The 22,844-nt window shown below is 37.6% G+C and overlaps 1 protein-coding gene across 2 annotated transcripts in view; it reads right to left on the reverse strand.

The window, feature by feature from the left end:
- Window positions 1-20,876, reverse strand: part of TYRP1 (tyrosinase related protein 1) — a 45,566-nt gene extending 24,690 nt beyond the window's left edge. The window contains exons 1-3 of one of the 2 annotated variants that reach the window (XM_039382005.1): window positions 18,870-18,926; window positions 18,739-18,773; window positions 13,790-13,883 (exon numbers count right to left, since the gene is read on the reverse strand). The gene's annotated coding sequence lies outside the window, so the exon portion shown is untranslated. Of the gene's footprint in view, window positions 1-13,789; window positions 13,884-18,738; window positions 18,774-18,869; window positions 18,927-20,750 lie in introns of those variants that run through there. The other variant, XM_039382006.1, reaches the window with a different exon arrangement.
- Between the last annotated feature and the right edge of the window lie 1,968 nt (window positions 20,877-22,844).

Raw genomic sequence — 22,844 nt, forward strand, 5'->3', positions numbered from 1 at the left:
CTAAGGAAAACATGCTAAATCAAGTCAAGCAATATTTTAGACAAATTGATATTGCTTTTCTTTAAAGTATCAAATTTTCATAATTAGTCTTACATATGCTGTAAACAGTTTAATAATATAATAATAAAATAAATTTATAAAAATAAATAATAATAAATGTGTTTTATAATAATGCTAATGATTTCTGTACATGTCCTCCATATTTTACAACTTTTGTTGTTCTGGAATGGTATCAATGGGCTGAAGTATGGCTGAAAGATGAAATTGGCCAGCAGTTACTTCTGCAAAGCTAAGTGCAGAAAATTTAGTCCATCTTTGTAGTTCAAAAGTTCACCATCAGCAGGGAAACATATAAGTAATTAGAGTCTTTATTGCTCTCACCAAACACAGTCTAGTACCTAGAGAGACATCTGCAGTTTCAAAATGGTGCAATAGAGCTGACAAATGACTGCCTACAGAGAAATGAGTGAGACCTAAAAGAGTGTTGCAGATGGGCATAAAAACAAGTAGCACTTGTCTAAGAGTTTGAAATAGCTGCAAAATAGCACACATCACTATTGACTCTTGAAAATGTATGTAAGATTTGAGAGCAGTACTTCAGAGAAACAGACTTACAAAACCACAAGATTATATAGAGCTTCCAGAAAGCAGAAAAAGTGCTGTTGAGCTGGGAATCAGAAGTTTTACTTATGAGTGACTGTTGATGGAATCCGACTCTTCTAGCAGCCTAAGATGGAGGAAGTAAGGTACGTTATAGTCCTAGGGACAAACATGGTTTTAAAGCTGGCTTTCTGTTGAGCATATAGTGTGAAGATACTGCTTCGATTGTCACACTGCAGTGGCAGCTGGGCCACATAAAGCTCTGAACTACAGAACAGGAAATTGTCTAACATACTTTCCTATGGGCATTGAACCCAGAATGGCTGTCAGTGAAACCTGGGGGTGGGGAGTGTCTCTGCACACATACAGAGTTTATAGGAATTAAGGTATCCATCACCAACAGTGCTCTGCATCTGCCATGCTACCCCATGATCTTATCTGTTTGACTGCCAATGCAAGGTTCAGGAAATTCCTCCTCCTCTGACACCACTCTGGGGAGCTACTTATCAAGAGGGTATCATAGATGCATTTTGGGCAAGACCATGAGCTACTGAAGTCAAAGGGAATTTTACTGCTTATTTAAAAGTTAACAATGTGAAAGCCATTATGAAAACAAACCTTAAATAAAATAAACCCAAAACGAAGCAGATAATTCTGTTCATTTATATTATCTACTCTTCTGCCCTTACAAATTGAGTCATCTTCAAGGACAAAGATATTGTTTTTCTAACACATCCATTATAAAATGTCACAAAATTGAAGGCATAAGAGGCCAGATTATTGTTTGGAGTAAACTGTCGTAGCTCCAACAAATTATACTGTTCAGGATGTGGCCATTGACTTCCAAGAAGTTATGGGAATTTATATTTAGTAAGAATCAACTCTTCTGTGCTTCAAGAAACTGAATCCGTATTTTTCTCTTTGCTGAAACAAAGTGTTTTTTTCATGAAGAACAATCTTTCAATGTTATAAATTGAAAGACCTGCTGGATTATACATGCTATCATGTGGAATTTTGTTCCAGGTCTTGAAAAATGTGAAAAATACTGGCAGAAGATTAATTTTTTTCTTAAAATTGTGTTTTTTCTTTGATAGCCACATAGCCTTTTGACTAAAGAAAATAAATTGTGCACTGGTTAATATAGCTCAATATCTTATATTTCACAGATCAAAACACTTTGTAGAGAAGTATCCTACCAAGCTAATACATAATTGTTTTGTAAATTATCTTTAATGAGTAATCACTGACATATTTGCAAAGTAAGTGGAAAACAGCTCAGTGCAAGGAAAACCTCTTAGCTACTTATAGACAAGAGAAAACTAAATAATGTCAGTGTTTTTCCCAAAGCACACTGAAATTAATATCAGTTTTTCCTTTGACTTTTCTGGACTGTAGACCAGACCCATCATGACAGGGATTCCTAATATGCAACCACAAATGTCTTGCTCTAAGAAACAGAATGTTTAAACCCCTCAATGAGCTTTATCAATTAGCGTAATAGCTTTGATGACGATCACTTAACATTTATGAATTAAATAGGTGAAGATTTTCTGGTTTTATGCGATCTTTGTGACAATTTTGTCATGCCAATAGCTTGGGAAGTGTTTTCATTTGCTGAGGTAGAGAAGCTGGTGCTGATGCATTTGAAATCAAGACTAAAAGACAAGAGCAAAATGTTCCTAATTAGAGGAAAAAGAAATACTTTTTATTATTTTTATAACCCAGATATCAAAATAGGAAGCATTACTTTCCATTTTTACCACTACTTTAAAAAAGGTCTCATAATGAAGTTAAAATCAGGGAATCACAGAATATGCCAAATTGGAAGGGACCCATAAGGATCACTGAGTCCAGTTCCTGGCCCTGGACACAACCATCCCCAAGAGTCACACCATGTGCCTGAGAGCATTGTCCAAATGCTCCTTGAACTCTGTCAGGCTTGGTGCTGTGACCACTTCCCTGGGAAGCCTGTTCCCAATCACGTCCTGGGTGAAGAACCTTTTCCTAATATCCAACCGAAACCTCCCCTGATGCAATGTCAGCCCATTCCCCCAGGTTCTGCCACTGGTCACCAGAGAGAGGACATCAGTGCCTGCCTCTCCTATTCTCCTCACAAGGAAGTTGTAAATGCAGTGAGGTCTCCCCTCAGTCTCCTCTTCTCCAGGCTGAACAGAACAAGTAATCTCAACCACTCCTCATACAGCTTTCCCTCAAGGCCCTTCACCGTCTTCATTGCCCTCCTTTGGACACTCTCTAATGGTTTAATATCTTTCTTATATTGTGGTGCCCAGAATTGCGCACAATATTCAAGGTGAGGCCGCCCCAGTGCAGAGCAGAGCGGGACAATCCCCTCCCTCGACCAGCTGATGATGCTTTGCCTGATACCTGCCAGGACATGGTTGGCCCTCCTGGCTACCAGGGCACTGCTGACTCAGATTCAATTTGCCATCGACCAGGATCCCCAGGTCCCTTTCCATGGCACTGCTTTCCAGCATCTCATTCCTCAGGCTGTATGAACATCCAGGGTTACCCCATCCCAGGTGCAGAATCCGGCACTTTCCCTTGTTGAACTTCATGTGGTTGGTGATTGCCCAGTTCTCTGATTTGTCAAGGTCTCTCTGCAGGGCCTCCCTGCCTTCGAGGGAGTCAGCAGTACCTCCCAGTTTTGTGTCATCTGCAAATTTGCTTAGTGTCCCTTCCAGTCCTGTGTCCAACTCATTTATGAAGATGCTGAAGAGCACAGGGCCTAAGATGGAGCCCTGTGAAACCCTACTAGTGACAGGTCACCAGTCCGATGTCACTCTCTGTGCTCGACCCGTGAGCCAATCGCTCACCCACCACAGGATGTGTTTATCCAGCTGTGTGACGGATACTCTGTCCAGAAGGACCCTGTAGGAGACAATATTGAAAGCTTTCCTGAAATCCCCAAAGATTGCATGAACTGTCTTCCCTTCATCAATTAGGTTACCTTGTCATAGAAGGAAATGAGGTTTGATAAGCAGGACTCTCATGAAGCTGTGCTGGCTGTGATCAATGACTGTGCTGTCTTTCAGGTGTTTTTCAATATTTCCCAGGATAATCTTCTCTGCAACTATATCATGCACAGCAAGGGAGGCTGCTGCAAGTAATAATGTTAATGACAATAACAGTGACAGTCTGTCCTTTAAAGACTATCCTTTGCTGCAGCACAATGTTAAACTATTACTTACCAGAAGAAATATCTGCAGACTGATTTTGAAACTGAAGTTCATATTTATTATTTATTAATAGTTCTAATGACACTATTTTTTTGCAACAGAACAACGGAGTCCTTCAACTGCACTAAAGCCCTTTAATGTGTCTCAGTATTTTCAGTCATATAAGACTGTTGCATTCATTTTAAGATACGCACTGTTTTATAGTGCTGCTACTGAGCCATAGATCTGAAAATGGAACAGTGTTTCATTCCAGTTTTAACTCAAGTTGATACACATTAAGAATTTGTGTTAAGGACTAAGGACTAATTGATGTTAAGGACTAACTGATGTTAATAGACTAAGTCTCATAAGTCTAACTAAAGCCCCTGGGAATTTCATGTCAGAGAAGTCCTGAAAAATCTCACTAATTCTTGATATCCTCAATGTCACAGATCAAGCTAAAATGCTTGATGTACCTGATAATCTCTAAAGGATATTCACATTATCCCTTTCTGAATACTATGAGCTATCTTATTAGCCTTCAAAAAATTTTATTTCTTCTAAAAAAACCCTGTTAGCCCCTGCAACACAGTAGGAAATTTATACATTAAAATCTAACAAGCTGGGAATACAGCTTCAACTTCTCTACACACGTAGTCCATTTTTTTGGGTTTTCTATGTGGATTTAGTGTCCTCCTTCAGTTGTACTTCAAAGGAAAAGCTCCCTAAACAAATGAGAGAGAAATACTGACTAACCTTCGATTCTATGGGCAGCTAATAAAAGACAACATGATGAAATATTTTTATGAATATTTTGATGAAACTATCACCTCTTACTTAGAAATCCTTAATTGAAGGACAACTTAAAAGTTAGAGAGGATACATTAATGTTAATATGAGCCTTAGGATATGAGCCTTAGGGGGTCTCATATCCCAATAAAAAAGATCAGCTATGAAAATTGATTCCATTACTGTGAAATAATGGAAGTCAAACTGTAAATGTGCGTTTCAGGCAAGGGTCACAGGCTACTTCTAAATGCTGTGAGATTGACCCAATATGCAGAAAGATTTATTGGTATGTCATAGATATCCTTTAAAACTTCACAATACTATTTATTGACTAGAAAGCTCTGTGATAACTTCTCAAGAAAATGACTGAACAAAGAACTCAAAATCAAACAGGCATGTAGGGCAAATTTGCCTAATGAGTGCAGACACTTATAAATATAGAAAATCTTAAGCTATTTGCTGAATGAAGTACTCCTAAAAACGTCGATTACTGTAAATGCATTTTCAGCTTTTTCAGCATAAATGGATCTTTTTAGGTAATAATTTTTCTGTCATTGATTATGTGTCAGATATAAATGACAAGACATTTAGCCATAGTTCGTTCCTTATATCTTTCTGCATTTTTTTTAATGAACTTGTTGATATACTTGTGATAGATTTTGGAAGGAAAAACCCCCTCTTTTTAAGATTACTATATTGATACAGACTTCTATTAATTGTATTCCATCTTCTATTAAATAGATACTTCATTATGTTTTCCATATTTTTGAGGGGAGAATAATGTTTGGATGGCCAGCCTAGTCATCCTCATTTTTTGTTTTGCATGATGATATTTCACCATCAGCACCCTTCCAGCCTGCGAGCATCTCAAGCAGAAATGATCTCTCACAGAATTTTCAGTCATTTTTAGTAGCAATAACAATTTGTTGTTGAAACTTACAAAGTTCTCACCACCAGCAACATTCTGTTTCAATGAATTGAGCTGCTTACATGCATTCCACACAGTTTTTCAGAGTATATAAATAATATTTTGTATTCATCTAGGGATGGACTTGAATGCAGGGAAAACAAGGACCTAATCTCTAAACAAAATACTGTCAAATGTAAGGAATGTAAGACAATTTTTCCATAAATTTATCTGGTAAACAAAAGAGTAATTTCCACTATAAAAAGAAGAAGACTGAAATTCCTTTCAAATGTTACAGTTTCTTAACACTTTCTGAGTCTTTCTGAATGCATTGCAGCACTTTGGAGGTAATATTCTTAATTTTCCAGATGAAAGTTCCTTTCTCGATTCACTGTTAATCTACTCTGTGTCTTCCCATAAGGCTGCAAATGCATTAACCACATTTCATATTACACTTTTAAGGCAGGGTGTGGATGGTGCTGGACTTACTGATAAAATGATCAATTAATTTTTACTATTATTGCATTTAAAAGCCTTGTCTAGGAACCAGTGGTGTCATATACTGTAAAAAACACTGAACAAAATGAAACCTGACATAAGATGAGAGACAACAGAAGTACAGAATCCCCCCACAGGACAATGCTGGTCTTGAAAGAAGGGCATAGCTTCAGCAGAATATCAAATCAGCTATTACTAGTCTTTTTAGTGGACATTGCAGCTATGCAAATGTGAAGGAAATCATTGAAAAAGTATTATATGTGGGCATAGGTGATCCAGCAAGTCTGAATGACAGCCTAAGGAAAAGCAGAATGCATTCAAAGAAATAAAAATTGTGTCTGATCCTGTGGGTCAGTAGGGAAGGAAATAGGCAGGGAAGACTTTTCCAAGAGAAGAAAATTAGCCTTTGTTAAATAGAGAAGAGAAATCAATGTGAAGGATGAAAAATTGTTTTTGTGAAATTAGCAAAAACCATGTAATGTTTTAATATCATTCCAATCTGAAGACTTCCTGTGTTCATATTAAAAAGAAAAATCTCCATAACAGTCACCCTGTGAAATGGTTAACTGCAAAGTAGGGATTGAAAGCAATATATAGAACATGTTTATGTGAAGTACAAGAGGATTTGGTTCTCAACTTGCTCTCAGTATTATTCTCTGTTGTTCCCAGAATAAGTAGGAGTATTAACTACAGAGTAATTTAAAGAAATATATTTAATTATATCTTGCTGATAAAGAAACACAATGTATATAAGGGAATAACATTATGTCAAATATAGAGAAAGTAATATTCAGTTTAAGAATACCTAAAAGTTTGTGAACATTTGTGAGATTTAATATTTCACTATTTGAAACCTTATTCAGTATCATAAAAGCTGAATTAGGGTTTGAGCAGGATTCAAGTCTGTCACTGAACATCTACAGCAGATATATTAAATACAAAATAAATTTGCAAGAAGGAAACTTGTTCACTGAGTTTGAAAAAAGCTAGATTTTTTTTCTCCTACAGAACAAATTCTACTGTCTTCCAACATAAAACCATACAGGGACAATGTATTTAAACACTGTATGTTGTTTTCAGAAAGAGAAACAAAATGTATTTCCCAAAAAAACCTAAAAATTCTTGCACTGTATCTGTGTGTGTACTTCATATATGCAAAAACGTCTATGCTCATTAGGAAAGACAGAGGCTGTAAATTACTCTTGATGCCAAAATTTTTAACAGTTAATTTCTTTTAAAGCTCAATATACTTAATTTTGTATATATTTGCAATTAATACTTTTTATGGCAAAATATGACACTCAGAATACAAAAAAGGGTACAACTTTTCAGAAATAAAAAGTCGTGTGCTTTGTAATTGTGTTCACTGGATGTTTCCAAGGGAGGATGTTATCTTGGACTTCTGTGGGCTCAGAGCACTCTGATTGCAATGATGTCATTTTGGCAGCAAAAGTTCATACAATAAGCTGCTGACATTCAGTGTTGCGGACGCAAGTCCTTGTATAGCAAGGAAGAACTGCTCCTCGTGCGATGGTGGGACAAAGAGGTTTATTTCAAATTCGGCGCGTCCCTTTATACCCTGATACCATGTGACCTTCTAACCAATAGGGTTATCCATTTAGACACATGCTCCTTTGGGCTTCTCAGCCCCGGCACGTCCCTTGTGCCTTGGATACATCTCCTACAATTCAGGAATAACGTAACAAATCTAGGTTGTTAGTTCAACAAATATTAAGACTGGATGATCAGATGCACTTCAGCAAAGCTTTCACGCAATATTTCACCAAACATATTGCATTTACATCTGCCTTTATAAATAAACATAGTCAGAAAATGTAAAACTAAGCAAATATAGGTTATATATATACTTTTTCAAACTCTTACTGGAGAGAGAGAAAAAGGATGATAACCATGCTTTGTATCATCTTTCAGAAAACATATTTATTGAAAGAACAGGAATTTAGAGATGCCATCACAAACAATTTAATGAGATAGAGAATAGAGCCTGTTACCCACCTGTTCAAACCCATGACATTCTAGGGAGTATCTAGAGTAGGTTGGAGGGAAGTTAAAGAAGTCAGATGTATAGACAGCATCCTCTTACACTTCGTGAAGACCTCTTCAGTGAGATGTCCTGGAAATAGGATTGCTCAGCTGGTGCAGTTTTCATTCAGACCAGCTTTCCCTCATTGCCCTGATCCCTTCAAATTGCAATGAAATATTTTGTAGTTGTATTTCAACATTAGTCTGGAAGCTCAACTGACAGTAAAAAGCAATTGTAGCTGTGTATCAATGATCAGCAATTTCTGCAAGGTGGCTCTGACAATTGAGAGTTACTAGCATGCTTGAATTTTGGAGTCTTTGTATTATTAAGTCAGAAAGGCAATTTTCCATTTGAAAGCCTCCAGGTCTTTTGATTTTGTGTGTTTTTCCAAGGTTATCTATTTCTTCAGACTTATTTTTGGCTGTTAAGTGTTGAATGGAATGAAAATGATGCACTATATGTAAGTGAACAGAAATAACTGCTAAGGCTCAACATGATGGCCAATTTAGATCACGCACCAGGGCTAGGATTTACAATGTCTAGCCGTGGATATCAACATGAGAACTAGTCATGGCAGGCTCATTTTACAGTCTATAGAAAGAAACAAATACTTTTAAAATGCAATGCAGCTCATACCAAAATAAAGACATTTGAACAGCATCTATTTCCCATGATTTCCTGCAATGACAGCCTTGCATAGCTAATTTGAATATAGAAGATCAAAGTTAGCTGACATGAACTGAACCATGAGCTTCTGACAAAGAAGTTTATTCAAAAATTCTACTGACATTTATTTACACTGTATATTTGACAACCTTTTACAAGTATAAAATTTTTAAAATTTTGATTATACTCTACAATCATTGTGCAAAGTGACTCTAACATGTTTGAAGTATTTTTCTTCTATCAAATAATTTCTGTTACACTAGATTGAATATATCTTTCTGCAATGAAAGCAATTATTCATGAAGATCAATTAGTTTCTTACTTTTAGTAAAGCCATACTACAGTTAGAGTATAGTTTGGAAGGCTACAGTATTAGATTTTTTGCAAAAGTTAAAATATCTGGTGCCTTTATTAGCAGTCAGTATGGTGACACATGCAAGATTTGCATCATAACCACGTGCGATAGTCTGTGATATCATTGGCAAATCTATGACTAAAGGAGGTTTTCTAGTAAACATGACAACTAGCTGGAGAGTAGGTTGGCAGAGAAGGCCCTGGAGACTAAGTTAAATATGTCAGCAATGTGCCCTTGCCACAAATAAACTAAATGGAATTCTAGAATGCATTAAGTGCAGTATTGCCAGCAAGTCAAGGTGATCCTTCCCTTTCATTCATCACTGGTGAGGCTACATGTGGCGTACTGTTTCAGTTTTGGGTTCCTCAATACAAGTTAGGCATGGACACACTGGATAGAGTCCAGTGAAGGGTCATGGAGATGTTCGAGGGATGTTGAAGGGACTTACAACATCAGCTTCTGTAAGGAAAGGCTAAGAGAGCTGGGGCTGTTTATCCTGGAGAAATGAAGGGCTCAGTGGTATCTTGTCAATGTATATACGTAGCTTAGGAGCAGTAGAGAGTGAATACAGAAGATAGAGTCTGGTTTTTTTCAGTGGTGTTCAGTGTCCCAACAAGAGGCAATGGGCACAACTGTCAACACAGGAGGTTCCCTCTGAACATCATTTTGTCACAGTGAGGGTCACAGACCACTAGACTAAATTACCCACAGACATTGTGGACTCTCCATCTTTGAAGATATACAAAAGCCAGCTAGATGTGTTGTTGGGGAATTGGCTCCAGGTGACTGCTGGATGGTTACAGGCTCTTCAGGAGGAATAGGCAGGGCACAAGACGTCCAGGGGCGGCACTGTATGTTATAGAATGATTAGAATATGTGGCAATGGCACAGTTGAGAACCTCTGGGTAAAAATTAAGGGGCAAACAAATAATGTGGATGTCAGCATGGGAGTCTGCTATAGACATCCAGGCCAGGATGATTTTCAGGCAGGGAATCAGGAGAGTTCCCAGCTGACTGGAATTGTCCCAATTTTCAAGAAGGGTAAAATGCAGGACCCCGGAAAGTACAGGCCTGTGAGTCTCACTTCAGTCTCTGGTAAAGTTGCAGAGAAGATTATTCTGGGAGGTATTGAAAAACACCTGAAAGAACACTGCTGTTGCTCAGCCATCAGAGCTTCATAGGAGGAAAGTCCTGCTTATCAAACCTCATTTCCTTCTATGACAAGGTAACCTAATTGATGAAGGGAAGACAGTTCATGCAATCTTTGGGGATTTCAGGAAAGCTTTCAATATTGTCTCCTACAGGGTCCTTCTGGACAGAGTATCCGTCACACAGTTGGATAAACACATCCTGTGGTGGGTAAGCGATTGGCTCACGGGTCGAGCACAGAGAGTGACATCGGACTGGTGACCTGTCACTAGTAGGGTTTCACAGGGCTCCATCTTAGGCCCTGTGCTCTTCAGCATCTTCATAAATGAGTTGGACACAGGACTGGAAGGGACACTAAGCAAATTTGCAGATGACACAAAACTGGGAGGTACTGCTGACTCCCTCGAAGGCAGGGAGGCCCTGCAGAGAGACCTTGACAAATCAGAGAACTGGGCAATCACCAACCACATGAAGTTCAACAAGGGAAAGTGCCGGATTCTGCACCTGGGATGGGGTAACCCTGGATGTTCATACAGCCTGAGGAATGAGATGCTGGAAAGCAGTGCCATGGAAAGGGACCTGGGGATCCTGGTCGATGGCAAATTGAATCTGAGTCAGCAGTGCCCTGGTAGCCAGGAGGGCCAACCATGTCCTGGCAGGTATCAGGCAAAGCATCATCAGCTGGTCGAGGGAGGGGATTGTCCCGCTCTGCTCTGCACTGGGGCAGCCTCACCTTGAATATTGTGCGCAATTCTGGGCACCACAATATAAGAAAGATATTAAACCATTAGAGAGTGTCCAAAGGAGGGCAATGAAGACGGTGAAGGGCCTTGAGGGAAAGCTGTATGAGGAGTGGTTGAGATTACTTGTTCTGTTCAGCCTGGAGAAGAGGAGACTGAGGGGAGACCTCATTGCATTTACAACTTCCTTGTGAGGAGAATAGGAGAGGCAGGTACTGATCTCTTCTCTGTGGAGGGGAGGTTTCGGTTGGATATTGGGCAAAAGGTTCTTCAGCCAGGGTGTTGCTGGGCACTGGAACATGTTCCCCACAGAAATGGTCACAGCACCAAGCCTGACGGAGTTCAAGAAGAGTTTGGATGATACTCTTGGGTACATGGTGTGACTCTTGGGGATGGTCCTGTGCAGGGCCAAGGCTACCTTCCAACTCAGCATATTCTGTAATCTTGTGATTCTGTGACTATGCTTGAGCAGAGGGTTTGCACCAGTGACTGTAGAGTACTTTCCAACATCAGCCATTTTGAGAGTCTGTAAAATATGCCTTACAAGTTCCTGAAAAAGTATTACTTGAAGAATACAACAATGAATAATAGCAGTTGATGACAGCAGTTTAATTTTATTATTTTTTTCTTATTTATCATTGTGATAATGCCAGATAATACCCACAATTTAAATGAAAAAGTCAAAGTTTGAAACATCAAATACATGGAAGGAAATGATCATAAGTAATACATATTCCTGAGGTTTGTTGTGCCTTATTTCAGACATATAGAACAATCTTAATTCAGAAAGCACATAGATATTTTAACTAATGAATTCCAATATAGGTTAGTAATTTTAGAGTTTTTTTCATGATTTTCCACCCGTTACTAAATAGCAAAAACTATGAGTTATAAGTCCCAGCACGGCTCTCTGTCTAGATTGCTGGAGGATGACAGTCCCTTTTTTTTTTCCTTATGGTTTAGGGAAGGACCTTAGAGATCATCTAGTTCCAATTCCCTGCCTTGGGCAGGGACACCTTTCGCTACAGAAGGTTGCTCAAACTGAAAGCTGCTCTAAGGTCTCCACACAACCTTCTCTTCTCCAGGCCGAACAGCACCAACTTTCTCAGCCTGTCTTCGTAGGGGAGGTGGTCCAGTCCTCCTATCAACTTCATGGCCTCCTCCAGAATTGCTCCAACAGTTGCATGTCCTTCTTATGTTGTGGGCACCTGAACTGTACACAGTATTCTAAGTGAGGTCTCACAAAAGCAGAGTAGAGGGGGAAAACCACTTCTCTCAACCTGCTGGCCTCCTTTTGATGCAGCCCAGGACATGGCTGGCTTTCTGGGATGTGAGAACATGTTGCTGACTGATGTTGAACATTTTGTCACCCCTGAAACACAAGTCCTTCTCCACAGGGCTATTCTCAATCACTTCCCTGTCCAATCTGCGGGTCTTACTCATTGAGAAAGTGGTATTAGAATTTTCAAAAAGCAGGATGGTGTCAACCTTGTAAGATGACTCTTCGCTGTTATGGTTGCTCAGCTGGTACATTAAGGGCTATTCTCTTCTTTGTATATCTCTCAAGTGAGAATAGGCCAAATTTTTATCTAGGAATTGTCAAACTGCAAGAGGCTTCCTTGTTGGGGAAGAGATACAATTTTCTGTAACAAATTTCTGTATTGGCTCAGAAATGTTAATAAACATTTAAAGGCTGATAGAGTTGAGATAGACTTGTTTTGCTTAAAGCACTATCATATACATAATTCTAGTCTGAAGGAAATCCTTTGAACATTTATCAGTTTTATTCAAAGTCACTTGAAACATATTGAAAATTAGCAATGTTTGAGTTAAAAGGAAAGAGTGACTACTGTGGTCTTTTTCCCACACTTTTGACGTAAACAGCCCTTTTATCATATTCTAATCAAAGTATAAAAGTAATGACTAGGCAAAAAGCAGTGTCATTCACTGGACTTAAATCATTAAAAAATTCCTCACACTATTCTTTTCAGCAGGCCTGAATTCCTTTGGGCAGCAATGATATTACAAATTCATATTTTACACAGCTGTAAAATTCTAGGAAATTTATTTCCATTTTATTCTAGATCTAATATCTAGATCAAAATTTTTGATCAAATTAATCATAACTTAACAAATAGTTCCAGCAAGGATTTTCTTTACTAATGCAATTCATTATTATTTTTAAAAATCTACCTAATTCTCAATAATTAATTGACAGGCATTATGACTATGCATCCCAAAGAAATAAAATATATATCTAACTACCTGATTTTCACCTAAACCATGTTGTAAGAGTGGAAAAATTAAAATGAAGAAATGAAATATAAACTCAAAGAATAGGCAGAATATTTATATTCTTTAAAAATAGGAATGGTGATAGGTTTGAACTGTATGTGGAAATGAAAAAAAATGCTTTAAGGTAGCAAAGTCTTATAAGAACATTAAAATAAAGCATATAGTTGAGTAATAGATACTTTATTCAAGCATCACAATAAAGTCAAGACTGAGAGGTTGATGGTCGTGCAGTTTGAGATCCCTGAGGCAAATCTGATTTGAGAGAGAGACCAAGATGGTCCTCTGCAGGTCCAAGCACAAGCAAGAAGAGAAAAATAACTATTTCTATTCAGTCCCCGATATAATGTCCTGCTTCGTTTTAATCAGCAAGTGTGTTGCTCAAAGACTGTATAGCTACAACACAAATCTGAATAATAAATTAATGTATACAAATCCTCTTTCAGAAACAGTTTTTTGATGCAAATGTTCAGGAAACTAAGAAAAAAGACAACAAAACCATATTTATTTTAAAACCCAAGTATAAACAAAAACTCTGGCATGTTGGGTATTACAATGGCGTCAACTTAGTACCTGTCAGCAGCACAGGCTTCCCTGCATTCAGATTTCCCATCCACTATGCATGTGATATCTTCTCTTAGGCACTCCCATTTCCCAGAGATGAGACCTGAAAACCAGACAACTTATTTTGACAAACCACTGGAACTTATAAACATTAAAATACCCACTATTACGTTGCAGACATAAAGAATAAAAAAGGTAAAATAAATTGTATAATTACTTTTATGTAACAGGAGTAGAATAAAGTTTGAAATGAAGTAGGAATATTCCCTGATCTAAAGTAAGACAGGAAAAAAGATAGTTTTTTCTTCAACATGTAGAGATTCTATGTAAATTGATTCAGGCTAAGCTAAAGTGCAGCAGAATGAGATGCAAGATAAAATTTCTGGTAAATATACATCATCTTCGTTTAAAGCTTTTAGAACATATTTGTTTGGAGAAAAACTACTGGAGCTTTATACAACTGTTTAAAGCTCTGTCTCATTTTATATCATGAAATATTTAAAAGAATATTGAAACAGCTGATTGCTCCACTACTTTTTTTTATTCCAGTATTTTGCAAAAATGTCACATCGGGTCTTAAACTCCTGAACACTGGCAGAAATTATACATGTTCACTGTAGATATTAAACATTTAGAGGTTTTTTTGGGTCATGTGATGGCTGGAGTAGGAGATTGGAATTCTTGCAGGTATTAAGACAAATATGGGCAGGCATTGACACCAGTCATGAGTTTATCTCATGGAAAAGGTTTATGGCAGAACACCAAAAGGAAACATGTAAAATAGAGTTTTTCATTGAAAACTGAGTTAAGCATTGTAATTTTTTTTTTTTTATTTTTATGAAAGGGCATTAGTAACAAAGATCTATGTTTTGTGCCTGTGATAAGATCTGACTTATTTTCCACAAAAGTGTTCACTGTGGTAATATCATCCATGCTGAGGTCATCACAAGGATGGAAAATGAGCACTATTTTCTGAGTGATAGAACTGAGCTTGGCCAAACTACGATTACAGGTTGCTTTTTACATGTGTCTACTTTAATTTCAGTCTGTAAGTTGTTCTTCTCTCTTCCCTGAACAACACTGAAGGTCTGATTTTTAGAGATATTGAGCATTCAAACCTGAAACTTTTTTCAATTAAGAACTTGTTTTTGCACTGTCGTTCCAAAGAAGCATTTAGTTAAAGCTGCAATGTATAATAAAATATATTACAGACAAAGGAGTTGTGTATATTTTAGGCAAGAATCAAAGTATTGCGTGAAACCAACTGTTAAGTAAAACCAGTCAGATCCTGATTCTGTGTGAAATGGTAATGCTTGGGGCTATTTTTACAATGTATTCAGAACTCATATGTTAGCTTTAGAAAATGTCAAATATATGAATGGAGAGGTTTCAAAAACACTCTGCTCAAAAAAATAAAAAAAATTAAGAAAAGAATAATTACATTGTTGTTTCCAGTGTAGTAATCATCCCGTAAAAATGCATGGAATATCATAATAATTCTAATAATAATAAACCAAGAAAAATGATAATAAAGAGTTTATTTTTCAGTGGAGATGTAATTAGATTAGTCTTCATAAAAACTGAGTACTTACAATGGATTGCTATCAATATATTGTCTTCTAATCTTACCATGTGGGATTTGTCATTGTGACCAAATATACTTCAAGATCATGAGTTCAGTGGGGAACAGAATGATGAACTGTGCTCATTCCATTCAAGGACATCATCTCTCATAAAAGAAAGCAAATGGATTTCTTGTCAAGAATACCAAAAGGGAAAAGTGCATTTAATTTCTTATGGGAAATCTATCTGTGAAACGGGAAGACAAAAGGAGTTTGATGATGGCCCAAAACAAAAAGACAACAGAAGAGACTAAGACTGAAAATCATCAATTTTTGCATAAGTAACTCCATACATTTCTTGTATCAACAAAGAATACTTAAGTGACTATAAACACGAAGAGTCAGAACCGAAAGTCTCTCAGTATTTTTTAAACTGAAATATATCTACCAAATTAGATGGAAAAAATATAAAATTAGAATATAGTTGCAGTTAAAAGTTATAGATGATGTGAAATACTTTGTGGATTTTATTCTTTTTCCAGTAAGACACTTACAAAACCATGGTTTTACATTCCTGAGCTCATTCAGTTGAATTCATGGTAGAGATAGGAATTTGCTAAACAGCTGTAGTTGTCTTATCAATGAACATACCCTAATTTGTATTTACGTAGTAGCAGCTTCCTACTCAAACTTTCCCTGCACCTAAAGCTGTGTCAACCCAGAGAAGGCAAATGTACTCTCTTAGAGAATATGGAGAATAACATTGTGTCAAACAGTTTAAATTCTATCCTGAAGTTCTGTTTGGATGTAAACACTAACTTTACTAATGGAAGTAGTCTTCTTATTCACAGGAAAGTAAGTGAAAATGACATGAAGACGACTGAGGTACTCAGCAATCTCTTTGCCTCAGTTTTCACTGACAATCACTCTTCTCACATCTCCAAGACCATGAACCTTAAGACAGGGACTGGGAGAAGGAAGACTCATCCATTAGAAGAGAAGATCAGATTCAAGATCGCCTGAGGGACATGAATATACAGATGTCTGCGGCACCCAATAAGATGTAGACCAGGCTGTTGAGGGAACTGGCTGATGTGATTGCCAAGCTGGTCTCCAACACATTTGAAAAAGTTATGGCAGTCAGGCTAAGTCCCAGCAACTTCACACTCATTTTAAAAAAAAATAAATAAAAAGGAGGACCTTGGAAATATTGGCCAGTCAGCTTCACCTCTGTTCTCACTGAGATCGTGGAACAGTTCCTCCTGGAATTCATGTTGAAGTATGTGGAAGATGAGATGGTGATCAGAGATGGCCAATATTGCTTCACAAAAGGTAAATCCTGCCTGACTAATCTTGTAGCTATCTACAATGAAATGACTACATCAGTCAGGGAAAAGGGGAGAGCAACTGATGTAATCTACATGGACTTTTGCAGGACTTGTGATATGGTCCTCACAATTCTTTCCTCTAAATTGAAGATATGGATTTGATGGATGGACAGTTATACAGAATACAAATTGGGTTCACGCTGACATCCAAAGAGAGCAGTAAACATACCAAACTCCAAATGGAAACCAGTGATAAATGCTGTCTCTCAAAAGTATACACTGGGACTAATATTATTTAATATCTCCATTGACGATATAGGTAGTGGAATTGAGTACACCCTTAACAGCTTGGCAGACCTCACCAAGTAGAGTGTTGTCATCGGTATGCTTAAGGAAAGAGAGGCCAAACAGAGGGACCTTGACAGGCTTGAGAAGCGGGCCCACAAGAACTTCGTGGAGTTCAAGGCCACATGCAAGGTCCTGCACCTGAGTCAATTCCCTTTATCAGTACAGAGAGTGATTAATTGCTTGAGAGCAGGTCTGCAGAGGAGGACTTGGTGGTGCAGGTAGATGAAAAATTAGACATGAGATGGAAACGTCTGTTTGCAGTTCTGAAAGCCAACTGTAACCTTGGCTTCATCAAAAGGACTGTGGCTAGCAGGTCAAGGGAGGTGATTCTCTGTCTCTACTCCGCTCTTGTGAGATCCTACTTGAAATGCTACGTCCACATCAATACCTGAACCTTTTAGAGAGGGTCCAGAGGAGGACCACAAATATGATCAAGGGGCTGGAACATCTCTCTCTGAAGAAAGACTAAGAGAGTTCAGACTGGAAAAGAGAAGGCTCATACCAGTATTTCACTATTTGAAGAGGAGCTTTGAAGAAATATTGAGAGAGAATTTTTACTAGGGCTTGTAGTGACAGGACGGGCGGTAGTGGTTTTAAACTGAAGGAAAGTAGATTTAGACTAGATATAGGGAAGAGATTTTTAAGATAAGGGTTTTGAGACAGTGGAACAGATTACCCAGGGAAGTGGGTGTTCCACCACTGGAAGTGTTTGAAGTCAGATTGAACAGGGTTTTGAATACCTGTTTTAGTGAAATAGGCCATACCCATAGGCAGGGGTTTGGAATAGTTTATCATTAAGGGTCCCTTCCAACACAAAATATTCTACAATTCATAAGATTTTTAACACCTTTTGAGACTTTACCACAAACAGTTAAACATTTCATATAGGGGTATAATGTATTCATATGTAAATATAAATAATTTTATTCTCAAGTTTTGCACTATTTTATACGTTTTATGAGTTGTTATTTAAATTTATCTTTCAAAACCACTGTCATTATGTGGTCCTTCTTCTTTAGTAACAGTATGTAGTACTTCCTCTATGAACAAGCATCTTGTCAAGTGAGGGATCAATAAATAGTTTGCTTATTCATTTTTATGTAGTTACTAAATATTTTGGTTACTGATAATGAATTAACATTAACATAGTATGACATATGTATACTTAAGTATTTTTTCTTTTTATCTTCTATGCTGGTTTATACCTTACCCACTTCCACAGTCTCTTTGGCCCCAAATGTTTTTCGACTGTCTTATTTCTGTTGCTAAAAGTAAGATGGATGTTTGGCATCTCATACATAGCAGTCAACACAGTTCATTTCACTGAGAAAAAATTTTAAATGCACCAAAAGAAAATGAAAATCCATGTCATGTGATTCTGATATGATCTCAAGGGAGTAATCTTTGCTGTTAAAATAACAATTATTAAAAATACAACACACACCATGGCCACGTGCAGAGTAAGAAAGGAGGCCTGCTATTTCAGCACCATATAGAAGTCAGAATTTTCATTTGATTGGTACATGGAAGAAATTCTTCTTCCAAGAAGAACTTTTCTTTTTTATTATTTTATTTTATTTATTTTTTTGTCCTTCTAAATCCTATGTGACTTCTAGGAGGTCTTGAAAAGCGTGATTTGAGCACATCATTCTAATTATTGTGATCGCTTGGCAATTTTTCACAGTAAAAAAGTCAGCTCCCTTCACCGAATAATACATACCTTTGCGCTATTTGTTCTGGCACCGTCTTGGTTTTCTGGAAGATTAAATTAGTTTAGGTCATGTTTCATAACCATTCTGAGATATCATGCTCACTACAGGGAAGCCAGTCACTGATTATCGCATCCACCACCTCATATGCCTTGTTATCAAACAGCAGATCCAGCTACATGTCAGTCCAACACCTTCTGGAAATCATGAGTTCTTGAAGCTTATTGCACTACATTGCCAGCAGATGTCAGGAAGGTTACAGTTCACCCTGAGAACTGGCATTTGTGACACAGAGGCTTTCTCCTACGGTCGAAGCTTGTCAACCTCCACACCTTGGTTGGGTTGACACAATGCTACCGTCCTTGCTGGCATGGTCTCTGGCCTTGCCCTATGAGCTCTCAGACCACCTTTTGCACATGTCGTAGAGGAGCGCCATGCACCCAAGATGCTCCTTCACAGTAAGAACAGCTTCTCTTCTTGTTCTGTCCGTCTTGAAGATCTTAAACCTGTCCATCACTCAGTGCAACTGTGCTAGCTGTCCTACAACACCTCAGTTTTTCAAACAATGTCCCAGTCTTGTGGCTGAAGTTCTAGTCCCTTCCGCTTGTTTCCGGGTTACATATATTTGTAAGCATGTACTTCAGGTTGGTTCCCTTACTTTCTGTTTCATCATTCTTTAGGTCTTTCTTGTTACCATTGCTCTTCACCTTCTGTTTTCCACCTCTTTCTACTGTTTATCTCTTTATTTGACTGTGCTTTGCAATCTCACTACTCCATTTTCCTAGTGTAAATCTCTTCTGACCAGGTTGGCCCGCCTCAACAAAAGTGTTCTTACCCCACTTTGCCAGAGATATTACATTTCTTCATGGCAGTCCTTGATACTTAAAGGTTCTGTGATCATAAAAGCCAAAACCTTGATGTTGACGCCAGCTTGGATGACGGCACGAGTTAATGACAGTCATATGCTGACCAGAATTATCTCTTCCCTTCAGCTGCTATCAGGGCACTGAACCTAGTAGTAGATGAGTGACAGAAGGCTTGGCCTGAAGGTACATCAGATCTAGCTGACACCAAACACTGCAACAGCACCAAGAGGAGTGTGTGCGATAGTACTGGGTGCCTTTCTCTAACTGGGGAAAAAACAATTTTCTGACCTGAATTACTGTCTAGGGAGTTTTGCTGCTTGTTGAGGGCTTGGATAAGGGATGTTTCTGATTCTGTTGATGATTTGCCAAGCTGTTTTTATTCTCATGGAAAAGTGACGTTAATTTTTAATATGTCTTTTCTTTTAAAGGAAGCAAAATTTCACAATGGATCAGAACATACTTGTAAATCACAGAATCTCACAGTATGCTGAGTTGGAAGGGACCCATAAGGATCATCAATTTCAACCCTTAGCCCTGCACAGGACCATCCCCAAGAGTCACATCATGTACCTGAGAGTATCATCCAAATGCTTCTTGAACTGTCAGTCTTGGTGCTGTGACCACTTCTCTGAGGAGCCTGTTCCAGTGCCCAGCCTCTGGGTGAAGAACCTTTTTCTGATATATAACACAGAATAAGTTCTACCAGTGCAGAGTGTTCTGACTTTATTTCTGAATTACCTGAAATGATGGATGTTTCTGATAATGTTCTCCATTGTTTTAGAAAATTCCCCTCCCGACTCCAAACATGAGCAGAAATCGAAAGGGTTTAAATTAGCATAAGGGTACTACTGTGAATGAAAAGGAGATGAGCTGTTCTGTTGCACTTTGTGTGTTGACAGAGGCATCTCTAGCAGGCATTTCATCAGATAGAAAGCTACAAAAGTCACCTTAATATTCCTAAAAACTCTACTAGCCCATCTAATAAAAAAAATGATTGAAAAAATATATTTTCTAACAATGCAGTCTAGTAGCTTGACGATTTGTATCAAACGATGATAGAGACTGTATGAAGCACTACTGTGAAGGAAAGCACCTTTATATCACACATTCTTGTTAAAAAAGATAAGAACTTTGAGTAAAAATTAAAGGTGAAATACCTTTGCTTAAAGCTGGCCAAATTACTAGACACACCAACTTTTGCTCTTCATCTCCAAGTATGTTATTTGAGTACGTCTTCCAAGTTGATATAAGTTTTTTCACCCAAATATCTTGAAAGTTATTCTCTGACAATAGAGATGATCTAAAGATAGAGGAAATGCTATTCAATAGCAGCAGATCACTGATACATGGTTTATTAAGAACATAGGAGCAATTGCATTTTAATCAACGTGTTATCATCCACATTGTGTCATGGATGAAGATGACATTAAGGATATCTTAACTATGCAATGTTCTGGGAGTATACCTTAATGTCAAAAAACCCCTGTTGGTGAAACATGGAAGAAATGAAATAAATTTAGGGAATGGATAAAAAATATAATAAATATATTTTTATATATATAAAATTATTTTATATATAAAACTATTTTTATATATATTAAAAACCTCAAACCCTATTCCTTTTTAACCATATTTTGCTTTATATTATTGCCAGATTTTATAAAGAAAAGAAGAAAAATCAGTAAGGACCTCTTGTAAAGAAGGAATGCCTTCTAATTGTAAATTGAACAACTTATTAATTTCACAGGACTATTTCATTGGAAGGTGAGTCGTTCTAAAATTAGCTACAAAGGCTCCTTAATTTAGAACATGAAGACATATCATGCTTCTATGGTTGTAATTTGAAAATTAAGTTTGAATAGGAAGAAAATGGTCAGACTCCAAATCCTATCTCTCCAACACGTCCACCTTGTGGGACTGTGTTCATGGGTGACCCATGCCAGGGCATTATATCTCCTGGGGGCTCACAGTTGACCCATGCTGGGGGAAGGACAAAGGGTTGTGACACTCTGTCCAAGGGTAAAAAAAGCCTTTACTCACGCAGCCTCACTTTTTATGACGTCTGTCACCTAAGCTGCAGGCATAACCCGCAGAAAAATTGTGGAAAATTTTATAAATGTGGAGGAGACAAGTGTTTATGTAAGTGTTTACTGAAATGGTTATGTTCTTGTTTTTCTTTTCACAGTTACTGAGTCAAGGATTGGAGGTTTGCTTTGTCTGCCAGTAAGTCAAGTAAATACTCCAGCTCTAGACTGCTTTGCCTGTGACTGATGGTGGGAGAAACCCATCCAAGTACAACTCATTCTGCGATTGTTACAAGTAGGATTCTGTGAGGCACCAGAATTGTTGGTTGCTTTAGAGAAGCTGAAAAATTTTAGAAGCCTGTTTTCATACAGAGCTGTCAATTTCTCAGTTCAGGTCTCTCTTTGTCTCTTTCCCATTGGTCAGGAAAAATTCCTTCAAAAAGTCCATTGAAGCTGATGTGTCTTCATGAACTGTTTTCACTTCAACCAGACAGTAATTTTCCAGCAAGAAAGTCTATTGTCAAAAGTATTCCAAGGTAGGTGCTGTAAGCATACATCCCTGGATAATAGACTCACCAGGGTACCTTAGTGCAGCATGGGTAAAAGACAAAAAGGAAGAGATTGGTCTTAACTGACACATGTCAAACAAGAAATATCCTACAACAGGACATGATACTGAAGAAATATTGTTTTTAAACATGTCTTTAAACATGATTCTCAACAACTCAGAGAAACTGGAAAAAAAAAGGGAAGGAAATTTCAGGAAAGGAAAAGAAAGGAGAGGAAATTTCAGGAAAGGAAAAGAAAGGAAATTTCAGGAAAGGAAAAGAAAGGAAAGGAAAGGATAAAGAGTAAATTAATAATAAACAATGAAAGGAGATAACTAAGAACATCAGCAGGAGAAGCCCGAGCTGGTGAAAGGTCTCTGCTGATGACATTAGCAACCCAGCTTAGCTGAGTGACTGATCAAGTGACACTAGTACAGAATCAGTCTGTGAAATTATATCATGAGTTGTTATGTGAATAAAGGACATAGTGTTTATCTCATATCATATGGAGATCATCAGCTAAAAACACTAAAGTTCTACTTTTCTGCCACTGTAATTGAATAAATTATAAAGTTTTACACAATAAAGATAATCTGCAATGGAAAATAAGAGCAATTTTTAAAGAATATTAAAAGGAAAGCCAAATAGCCTTCATTCTTGGCCTACAATAGCACCAGAA

Source organism: Pipra filicauda, unplaced genomic scaffold, assembly GCF_003945595.2.
Source record: "Pipra filicauda isolate LSUMZ 115617 unplaced genomic scaffold, ASM394559v2 scaffold24_size8852520_pilon, whole genome shotgun sequence".
Classification (NCBI taxonomy): Eukaryota; Metazoa; Chordata; class Aves; order Passeriformes; family Pipridae; genus Pipra; species Pipra filicauda.